Source organism: Chenopodium quinoa, unplaced genomic scaffold (genome assembly GCF_001683475.1).
Source record: "Chenopodium quinoa cultivar QQ74 unplaced genomic scaffold, ASM168347v1, whole genome shotgun sequence".
Taxonomy (NCBI): Eukaryota; Viridiplantae; Streptophyta; class Magnoliopsida; order Caryophyllales; family Amaranthaceae; genus Chenopodium; species Chenopodium quinoa.
This window is the reverse complement of record NW_018745448.1, coordinates 8,392,909-8,405,258: the sequence shown is the minus strand read 5'-3', so window position 1 is coordinate 8,405,258 and position 12,350 is coordinate 8,392,909.

Sequence of the window (12,350 nt, the reverse complement as noted above, 5' to 3'; positions counted from 1 at the left end):
TTCCTAGTATCATGTCTAGGGTAATTTTAATATAAAATATGATTGTTACGGTGCTTCCTATGTTCTTCTTAGTATTTATGATTGTTAGTATCATGTTAGGGTTAAAGCTTTGATCTTTATTGCTTAGTGACATGCTAGGGTTTGTTATTAATCTTGTTAGTATCATGCCTAGGATCTCACTATTTTTATTATGCTTTAATATTAACATGATTATGATTATGATTATAATTGTTATAATTCATGATGATTATGAATATTTTATTATTATTATTATTATTATTATTATTATTATTATTATTATTATTATTTTGATGATGATTATTTCATTTATGATGATTATTATTATTATGATGATGATTATGATTATTAATTATTATTCAAGATATTGATTATTTATGTTGCTTGATTATTCATTGTTATTGCTTGATCACCTTTTTATGCATGTTTAAAGGGAATTTGTACTTGTACTCACGCTTAATAAGATATTTAATAATCTTGTTTAGGGTTAATTGTGATTATAATTCAAGTGATCGCCAATAAAAGATTTATTTGTGCATTAATATTCAACCAGCATAGATAAACAGGTTTAGGGTTAAACCTATTGATTTCATGTTAATTAAAAAGCGCACATGAATATGATCAGAATAAAGTAGAGGCCTATTATTAGGGCAGGTTCAATCTCTTTTAGGTTGGATTTGTATCTTCATCCCCGAACCCTTATTTGGTTCTAGACCTTATGGAGTTGACGATCTCTTGGATCGTTAAGGGGTGTAACCTTCATCCTATGAACGGTTTACAAGTTCCTAAAACTTGTTGGCAACTCTTTTGCTCTATCTTCTTCCCTTTTGGATGCCACTGTACTTTAGTGTATGATCACAGTGAGGTTCAAGCTAGTGGGATTTAAGGCTTGAAATCTATTCCCCACACAAGCGTAGCGGTTTTCAAGCAGGATGGCATTCTCTTGGCAGGAGGTCATCAAAACAATCAGTTACTTTCAGAGACGTGTGCTCGATGGTGCAAGATACGCGTTTCTTAAATCTTTTATCTGTTTAACTAACGCTAGTTTTGCAGGTAACGGCGTTACAAGAGTGATTTAGAATCGCAGAACGTTCTGAATCATTCTCCGTCCCTATCGCTACTTTGACTTTTGTTTTCGAAACTTGCGTTTCTCCAAACTCAGTCAAAGTGGGGGCTTCTGTAGACACCCATTTGTGTCTCCCCAAAACCAAACCCAGTGATGAGTACCTTTCGCGTCGAATTATAATCGAATGAAGTGAAAGTGTGGAAAGTTTAGTGTTGCGGATAGTTTTAATTTCTTTTCTTTTCTCTCTGTTTTTGAAAACTTATTTTAAGAAAACAGCCAATCCAGTTTTGTTGGTCCATGATATGGGTCCAATAGTAATGTATTTGGATGGGACTTGACAAGAGCTTTCCAACGATATATTATAAGCTCAATTCCGATGAATATTGAGGAAGTTATGACCAATTTACTAAACTGGGCCCGGTTTGAGCCTTATATGCGGCCCAATGAACTAGGGGAGGGCCTAATATGATTTATCATTCTTAATGCAATTAGGAATGGTTTTAGTCTTCTAAATTCTTCTAGAAGGTTCTTTTCATTCCTAATTCAATTAGCATTGATATATTGACTTTTGTTGACTTTTCAGAGTTTTAATTAAAATCAAAGAACATTTTTGAGGAAAATACGATTTTATCCTCCTGTACGGTAATTTTTATGTGATTTTAAGAAAACGCGTGATTTTCTAAATCAGCGCCAAACGCCAGCTGTAGCGCCTGGCGCTACGCTTGGCGCCTGGCGCTGATGTTGGCGCCTGGCGCCAATTGCCAGCGTTGGCACTGGTTCAGTTTTTTGTGCGCCAGACTCTGTTTTGATATTTTATCTTTTTGGCTGATTTTCTCTATAAATAACATGCTATAAACTCCGTTTTCGATAACCAGTTTTCACCAATTCTCACCAACTCACGTCAAGATTTTCTTGATTACTCTCTCTCTCTCTCTCTCTCTCTCTCTCTTCTAAACTAGCTTTTACATACAAAATTCTGCATTCATTAAATATAGATACAGCTAGCCATATTCGAAGTTGCCTTCGCCCTAGACGTGAAAGGTTTAATTTCTGAGGGTTTGGTCCCAAATCTCTATTTCAATTATTTGATTTAATTGTTTGTTTTTTATTTTCCTTGAAGTTACTAACGTGTGTATTTTGTTATTAGAAAGAGGTACGAGGCATCAAAGTAAGTACTTTAATGGTTTTTATTGATATTATGATATAGATTTCATGCTTAGGTTGTTATTTTGATTCCTAGTATCATGTCTAGGGTTATTTTAATATCAAGTATGATTAAAAGTACGATGCCTTTTATGTTCTTCCTAATATTTATGATTGTTAGTATCATGTTAGGGTTAAAGCTTTGATCTTTATTGCTTAGTGACATGCTAGGGTTTGTTATTAATCTTGTTAGTATCATGCCTAGAATCTTGCTATTATTATGCTTTAACATGATTTATGATTATTTTTATGATTATAATTTTATTATGATTATTATTATGTTGCTTGTTATTTATTTTTATTGCTTGATCACGCCTTCTATGCATGTTTAAAGGGAATTTTGGTACTTGTAATCACGCTTAATAAGATAATTAATAATCTTGTTAGGGTTAATATGATTATAATTCAAGTGATTGCCAATAATAGCTTTATTTGTGCATTTAAATTCAACCAACATAGATAAACAGGTTTAGGGTTAATCCTATTGATTACATGTTAGTCAGAAGCGCACATGAATACGATCAGAATAAAGTAGAGGCCTATTATTAGGACAGGTTCAATCTCTTTTAGGTTGGATTTGTACCGTCATCCCCGAACCCTTATTTGGTTCAAGACCTTATGGAGTTGACGATCTCTTGGATCGTTAAGGGGTGTAACCTTCACCCTGTGAACGGTTTACAAGTTCCTAAAACTTGTTGGTGACTCTTTTGCTCTATCTTCTTCCCTTTTGGACGCCACCGTACTTTAGTGTATGATCACAGTGGGGTTCAAGCTGGGGGATTAACGCTTGAAATTATTCCCTACAAAGAGTTTTTTCAATTGTTGGTAACAAAGTTAATAAATCGGGATTCTACTTTGAATCGGAAAGGGTTCTTAGAATTGAATCGTAAATCAAATCGTAAGATTTTACCGACAAGCATAATCAAGACATCATATCTAAATTTAATTAAATATATTTAAATTGTGTGTTTGAAACTTAATTATTAATAAGAAATAATAATTGTTTACCTATTAATCAACCAATAATTGACAATATATATATATATATATATATATATATATATATATATAGGCATGTTTTAAACATGTAAGAATTTCATTAATTAAGAGATTTGTGTAAATTGGGTAGGTTCGTAACTCGAATTGTACTGTGTGAATTACAATGAATCGTAAAATCGTATGATTCTAAGATTTAAATCGGGATTTTAATGGTTGGTAACATAGTAAAGGAAAATATGTAAGCAAATACTTTTGGGGGTATAAATGTCTACATAATATTCTTTAGATTTTGAAAAAAGAAAAAAGAAAAAAGACAATAAACGTTAATGAGGGCAAATGAGTAAATAGATATTTTAGAGGATATAATTGTCCAAATATTATTCATAAGATTTAAATCATTGAATTACACAAAGAAAAGTTCAGAGGCAATTAACATCATTTTAGTAGGGGCGTGTAGGTAAACAAACTTTTTAAGGATATAATAATTGCCCTCACTATATTCATAAGTGTTTTCTCATACTTTTCAAAGGTCTTATACTCTTCGATTATTCCTTTTCCAACTTTCTTCATTCCATTACATACATATATTTTTTCAAAAATTAATTATGCACTAATATATCTTAATTTATACATCTAAAATATTAATTAATACATAATTGCCGTGTAAATTTAATTTGTACGATACATTACATATAACATGTGCATAAATTTATTTTAAAATACAATTACTATTGTTTCCGCAAAAGAAATCCGAGATTTGTGACTGGGGTAGCCTACTCATCTCATCAAACCGTGTCTTGCAAAATAAAGAAAGTCAGCTACCCCAGGGGTTGTTCTCAAGAAAGCTCCTCCGACGGTCAAGTTGGTCAATTGGTTAGAAAGAGAAAACTTGTCGAGAGAGGGTGGAGAAAATTAAGTATCTGACTTATAGTTTCTAGCCGTATGTGGTCGTATTAGACACTGTTGGGATGGATTAGGCTTTCTTAAGATGCGGGTTGTGCATGATTTTAGAATATTCTTGTCCTACGGCTTATTCCAAGGGAATTTTGGTAACTTCAGTACTTTTACCGAGTTAGACCCACGGAAAGGGCCTAAACAAATACCAAATTGCATGATTTTTTCAGTCACCCAATTCTATGAGCTATTTATACTAACAAAATGTTGGCTTATTTTGGTGGGTTTTTTTACCTCATATTCTAGAAGTTTGGGGTATGAATCTTATCAAGTGAAAGTGCTTTGGGGGTAGGAATTATCTTATTCATCCCTCTACTCTCAGGTGCTTGACCTGCAAATACTAACTGGTTTAAAAACTTAAGATCTAATTAAGGTTTTCTTTACCAAAGAAAAAAAAATAAAATTGTATTGAGTTATACCTTATGGTGTTGTCAGCCTTGTTACATAAAATGGTTGTAATTTGATGTCACATTTGTTGTACATTGGGTTGCACGTATTCCCCACTATTACCATAAGCAACAACTTTGTTGTGCAACAAACTTTGTCCGTACAATTTTGACGTGCATACTTGTGGTGCTTTTTTTTTTCTTTTTTTTTTTTTTTTTGGTCTTATCATACCCTTATTCACTCTAATAACCAATGATAATTTTATTTTTATGGCTAGATATAAAATAATAGAGTTACATGTAGTTTTTGGAATTATAATAATGGCGGCTCGAGTTGATCAACATATATTCTGTGTGCTTTTGAGTATCCTTTTAAAAATATTATTTTTTTAGGATTCTTTAGGAACATTCCTAAGCATTGCAATCCATTTACTTGTTCAAATGGAAAAGATGTGTCGTTTGGCTTTAAGATGTTCCACTAAGTAGATGATAATGCCAAATAATTTAGTAATAGGTACTTCTTGTTCTTATATTGTTTGCCACGCTTCTCATTTTCCATGGTTCGTTTTAGAATTATACTGAGCGAAATGGTATTTTTCATCAGGGGTATGTATCAGTGTTAAAGGACCATCTTAGCAAAAAAATTAAGCCCATTAGGATTGAAGTATAGATATAGTATGAGCCCCATCATACCTAGCGTTATTTCACTTTGAAATGAGGGGTAGATGAGATTTGAACCCATGACCTTTGTGCCACGCTGACTCTTGATACCATGTTGAAGGACCATCTCAACTATAAACTTAAGTTAATGATTGAAGCCTAAAATCGATTTATATACTCTATCATATAGATGAAGCGAAAATTACATTGAGATTACTTGTACAAAAATGAAACACAAATTGTTTTTTAAGCGAGTTTTCTAGTCCATTCTCAAAGTATTTTTATACGAGTTAATAGTACAACAATGGATTTTATTTGTATATGATATAAATATTTTATGCTTAGAAAGGCCGAAAGAGTCTCTTATCTGATGGATTACTATTTCTCGAGGTGCTTCTTCGATCTCTCACTTGTTCTTTGCAGATGATTCCTTATTATTTCTACAGGTTTCTCCTGAAATATGTGAAAATTTAACAGCACTTTTATCGGAATTTTGCAAACTGTCAAGTCAGGTTATAAACTTATAAAAGTCATTTGTTAAGTTCAGCCCGAATACTCCGGATGACTATTGAGATTACCTTTCTTATAGTCTGAAGCTGCAGTGTAAGCCGTCTCTTGGCTTGTACTTAGGTTTACCAGTGGAATTAAGTCGTAGTAAAGTTTCTGACTTTCGGTTTCTTATTGATAAGGTAGTTAAGCGTCTTTCGGATTTTGCTTCCATGGGCGGCAAAGTTAGATATTATAAACTCGGTTTTAGTTGCGTTGTTCAATTATATTCTCTCTGTGTTTAAGGTTCCATCCTCATTTTGTTCGAAGATTGATGATACGTTGGCTCAATTTTGGTGGAAATATGAATCTCAGTCTCGAGGAATAGCTTTACGCTCGAAATCCCTCTTGCATTTGCCTAAAGGTTTTGGGGTTTAGGTATTCGTAAGCTAAATAGCTTCAATTTTGCTCTTTTAGCTCGTTTGTGGTGGCGTATTCACCATAACCCTCAGTTTTGGTCTCTAAATTACTTACGGCCAATTATCCTTCCCTGCGCTCTTCTAAGACTCGAACAATTCCGCGTTCGGGTTATCATGGTTTGCTGACAGGATTGTCGACTCTAGCAATGGGATTGCTTGGAAGGTCGATTCAGTTTCTCAGGTTTAGATTCTTGAGGATAATTAGGTTCTATGGGAAGTGGGAACCATGGTTTTTCGATCAACTTCTAGTGAGACGGTTTTTCTGACTCATGTTTCTTCTATCATCAATTCGCGTTCTTAAGCGTGGGATTTGACTTTGGTTCATTGGTTGTTTGATACCCCTACGACGCTTCGTATTCTTGCTTTAGAGCGTCCGACACAGCTGATGGATGATTTTGTATACTGGAAGTTTTCTAGGGACGACTCTTTTTCTACTAAGTTAGCTTATGCTATGTTGCTCAATCAGTCGGTTAGCTCTAAAGTTGCTTCTACAATCCCAGTCACCTAGTGGAAGTACTTTTGGGGATTGCCCCTTCTGCCGAATTTACAGTGTTTTTGTTGGAAGCTTATCAATTATGCTTTACCTCTTACTGGAATCTTGCAACTACGGGGTATTCCGGTGGACTCGACTTGTGTGTTTTTCCACAGGGATCAAGAAACACTTGATCACCTATTCCGGAATTGCTCATTTACTTCTTATTTCTGGGATTTTGCTCCGACTGCCTATTTGGTTCAACTTTTGCATGACAAGCCATTTATTGATTGGTTTATCGACATGGTCTCAGACTTTCGTTGCGCCAAAAATTGGGATGGTTTGGTCTCTTTTTTTCCTTCTGTTGGGTTGGCACATACCGTAATCATAAAATCTTTCGCCAAGTTGTGTTGTCTCCAGTTGTGAACTTTCACATGATGCAGGATCGGATTGGATTTTTAGGAGTTCTTTGACTCGGGAATTTAATTCGCTTGTTCACTCTTTTGAGAGACCTCCTAATGGAGCCTTGGTAAACTCTATGACTTTTTGTCTACAAGGTTCTCCTGCGCCTACTTTCGACGCCTGCTTAATTTTTTATGGGGCCTGGAATGTTCAAGACGGCAGTGATGGGGTAGGTTGCATTTTTCGAGATGTTTGTTCGGACTTTATGATAGGCAGTGGTTCGCGGGCTTTAATTTGCTCTTCAGCTCTCCATTCTGAGTTACAAGCTTGTTTATGGGCCCTTCGAGCTGCAAATCGTCAGGTTTTCAGGCATTTGCTAATTTACACTGACTGCTCAATTTTATTTAATCTTCTTCGGGATAGAAGTGATTGAGGTATTTTTTGCATGTGGCTCCTTCAAGATATTAGGACTACGCTTTCGCGATTTTCTGCTTGTGAGCTTCGCAAGGTCCCTCATCAATGGATTACTTTGGCCCACTGGTTGGCGGTTCATGCTCATCATCGTCGTGTGCTTTTATGGTCTTTTTAGTCTTTAGTTCTTGTTTGTTTGTTCTTGCTTTGTTAGAACTTCTTGTAAAAAAGAAGATATAAATATTTTAACTTTTTATCACATATTTTGGATAACAAAAAGGAAAAAAAATAAATAAAATTTTTTTAAAAAAAAACCGCTGAGCTCAATAATTGTCAGGATTTTGTTAGACCCGCCTTAATCTCTCACACGTATAAAGTAAATATTGTCTCAATTTTCTTTTTAGTTACTCTCTTTGAATTTGTATTGTATCACAGAGTAAATTTTGGCAACTTTTCTCCAAGATTTACCACAATTTTACAAAGAAATGGACGGAGTATACATGTGGGTGTTTCACGCCTATCAATCAAAACAAAAGTGTCAATATCATCATCATCCATAATATAATCTTATAAAGCTAACACTGTAATAATTTCGTAATGGGAAGAGCAAAATGCGAAATACAAGTATATATGTGTCGATATATCTAATAATTGAGACAAACAATAATCATACCAAAATAATCATGTGATTCACGACACCAATCATAGCAAAATGAGAACAATTATTTGCAGAAGGATCAGTTTTGAAAATGACCAAAAATGATAAAAGGGCCAAGTTCCTAGCTTAGGGGTAATAATGTAATATCATTAAGATGTACGGAGTAGATAAGAAACACATCTTATCTTTTTTCCTATCTTTTATTCATTAGTGAGCATCTTTTTTACGGCAAACGGTTGATATAGCCATGCATGAAATGATGCATTGATGCATTATAATTAAGTTAGAAAATTCCAAGAATTGATAAAAACTACTTGCAGAGTTTGCAGGTAATTGCAGCATGTCTTCTACATACGGTAGCTCATTTAGTTGGGGGTTACATAATACATTTGGTGTTCGTAGCCTCGAGATTGAATCCTCAAATAAATTATTTAGTGTAAAATTTATGTTGGATTGAAAAAGGCTATTAAAAAACTACAATAAGTAATTGTTACTTATTGTGCTTTTTAAATTTGATAAACACGATCTATCATTGGTAGGTAGATATAAATGATGTATGATAATAGGAATTAAATCCTTAAAATTTGTACTGTATGTAAATTTATAAGAAAAATCAAAGTTCATTCATATGGTAGCTCATCCCAAACAATGGACTACCATTAAAAGTTTTCGTTCCCATCTAATACCTACTCTCGAATGGTATAAAGAAAACACATGCATGATGATAAAATTGCATTACCATGGAGATTATAATGTTAATTATTTCCTTTCTAATTTATACGTTAAATTAATTTTCGTTACACCAAACCAATTTTTTATTGGCTACCAAACAGGTTGTAGGGAGTATTACGATAATATACCATTGGAAGATCCTTTATGCAAGTTGTTTCTCCGTAATTACTTGGATCTGTTCAATTAGCGGTGTTTGTGGTCCAAATTAATGTAGTCAAAATTTAGGGACAGGTTTGAATAATTTTTCTCTTAGGGCGTGTTCGACATTAGCTTTTGAGTAGCTTTTAGTAGTTTGATCATGTCAAACCACTACTTCACAAAAATATGAGTGTTTGATAATGTAGTGGTTGGGGTAGATTTATTTCAGTGGTGGAGATAGCTTTTATAATAATAATAATAATAATAATAATAATAATAATAATAATAATAAAATTAGATTTAAAATATTGATTTTTATATGTAAATAACTAGTCAACCACTACTTTATCGAATACTCATACTTAAATCATCTATATTCACAACTAAGAGCTTGTTAACAACCACCTACACAACTAACATCTACTACTACAGTTCACAACTATATTTTGTCGAACATGCCCTTAGTCACACCATTATACCAAAATTAATTTTACAATTTTTTTTAAAGTACGAAGTAGTGGTAAAATGATCAAAATTTACCATGAAATAAATAAAAGTTTCCCTAATATAAATAAAAGTTACGCCAATATATATATATATATATATATATCAAAGTAATTTATGCTTTATTGATAATATTACCCTCTTTAAATGAGTAAATTCAAATCTTAGTCTGTAAAAGTAACTATATTGTTACCTTTAAAATCATCCCATTGTCTAGCTATATACATTTAAAAAAAAAAAAAGCATATCAAAGTTACCTCAATTAAGATTAACCAAATTGGTATCCTTAAATTGTTCCATATAGCTTTCATTTCATTTCTTAAAATGAGTAAAACTCTGCGCATTAGAGAAATGAAGGAAGTAAAAAAAAACACGGAGGGAGTAGTAAATTTATGTACTTTTTTTTTCCGCGAATATTATTGTAAATTGGGTGCACACAAATGTAACACCCTCAAATCTCCCTCTACGGAAATACTAGTATAATACGTATAATTATAACATAGAGATAGATTTAGGCTCCGTTCTTTAGAGCTGCTCTGCTTTGCTCTGCTCAAATCATAGCCACTCTGCTCAAAAGAAATTTTCTCTGCTCTATTTTTAAATAATAATTAATAATAATAGTTAATATTTAATAATAATAATTAATATTGTATTGCTGATAATAATTTATTATTTTGAATAATTATAATAATTATTAATTTAAAATAATCATAATGATTATTAATATTAATAGTAATTAATATTTATTAATAATTATCAATAATAATATTTAATAATTCAAACTATTAAGAATTAATATTTAATAATATTATTAATTAATAAATTATAATAATTATAAAAATTCTTTCAAAAAAAAAGTAAATAATAATAATTTTTCAGTTCAGCTTCAATAAGTTTAGTTCAATTCAGTTCTTAATTTTTTTCTCTTATAAAACTATTCAGTTCAGCTCAACTCAGTTTAGTAAATCTAAACATGCTCTTAGACTTTTAGTGATGAATCGCCGATTCACCATATGTACTAATGGTTAATTTGTTCACTAATTGTGTAAAAAAAAAATTGTTCAAATTAATGTATGTTTCGTTTCCTTTGCCTCCAAAAAAAAGAGTCCTTGTTACCGATCCAACAAAGATGAATCTAAACCTAATCCGCAATCCCAAAAAATGTTTTCTAATTTAAAAAGTTGTACTCATCTTTAAATGATGAAATCCTATTACATGATACTTCTACGTACTTTCACTTTTTAAAGGTCAAAAACTTACATTCTAGAGACTTTTATATGATAAGAAATTTGTGCTTCTAACAAGTGTTAATTACAACTAAGCTAAAGAATTCTAGAGCATTTTTAAGCCTTCTTACATAAACTATAGCCGACATATACTGAAGTATAAAGTAGTATATATATATAATCGAGTTAGAAACATAAGAGAAGTCCCCAAGCCATCATCTGGAAAGTAGGGGTGAAAGTTCGGTTTTTGGTTTGGTTTTTTGCCCAAATCGAAATTGAACTACTCTAATTCGGTTTTTGGATTTTAGAAACCACACCGCATCACTTTACTTTCAAAACCGAACCAAATCAAACCATTATTATTTCGGTTTCATAAAAAAAAAAACCGAACCTAACCGAATTTTCATATCAAGTACCATAAACATCAAATTTTGCAAAAAAAAAAAACCAAATCAAACCAATCCAATCAAAACCGAACCAAACAAAACCAACTCATACAAACATAATTAAACAAGTTTTCTAACATGATAAGAAAAAATTGAATAAAAAGTGCCGAAATATCAGAAAAAAATTTGGACATAAATTAGAAGTTTAGCATAAATTAGTAGAAAAAAAAACTCAAACCAAATTAAAAGAAAGAAAAAAAGGGCATACCTCACATTCCATCGAAAAAACATCGAATTTGGCTTTTAAAGGTCAAATTCGACCATGAAAACTCTAGATCTAGAGTTTTCATGGTCGAATTTGACATGAAAAACCTTTAGTTGATGGTGTTAAATCAAAACAGTTGATGGTTTTCGTAGATAGTGAAGCGGGCGAATTTGAAAGCAAATTCGTGATGTGTTCGTTAATGGTGGCGAGGAGAAAGACAAGAAAAAGGTTGATGGTGTTCGTAGATAGTGAAGGCGAGAAGCGAAGAAGAGGAGAGGAGAGAGAATGGACGGAATCCTCAAGAGGATAAGAGGAAAGGAGAGAGAAAGGGTGGGGGAGAGAAGGAGAGGCTGAGAGTGTTAGGGTTTTTTTTTTGCATTAAATACCTAGGGTAATTTAGAGTTGGGCTAGGGTTTAATTGGATTGGGCCTATATTTCGGTGTGGTTCGGTTTTGTTCGGTTTTTCATTTTCGCAAACCGAAACCGAACCACACACCGAAATTTATTTTTTTAAAAACCGAAACCGAACCACTTCCGAAAAAAACCGAACCAAATTTCTTATTCGGTTCGGTTTTTGGTTTGGTTCGGTTTTAAACCGAGTTTGTTTCACCCCTACTGGAAAGTAAATCAATTGGATCATACTAGGCTAGCTTAGTACAACTTGTCTACTACTTAAGGCTTTTAAGTTGGTTGATTGTTTGAAATATGGCCTTACAAGGGAATCAGCAAGGCGGCCCAAGCCAAGAGCCCAAAGAAGTCGACGAGGAAGCGAAAAAGCCCATTAGTTTAGAAGATGGAGCGTCAGCAGAAAACTCTACTACAACGGTAAGTGAAAAAGGAGGAAAAGGAACAAGGTGATAGCAAAGAGGGTGTTAAGGGTGGAAATAATACTAGTTTTGTGACTG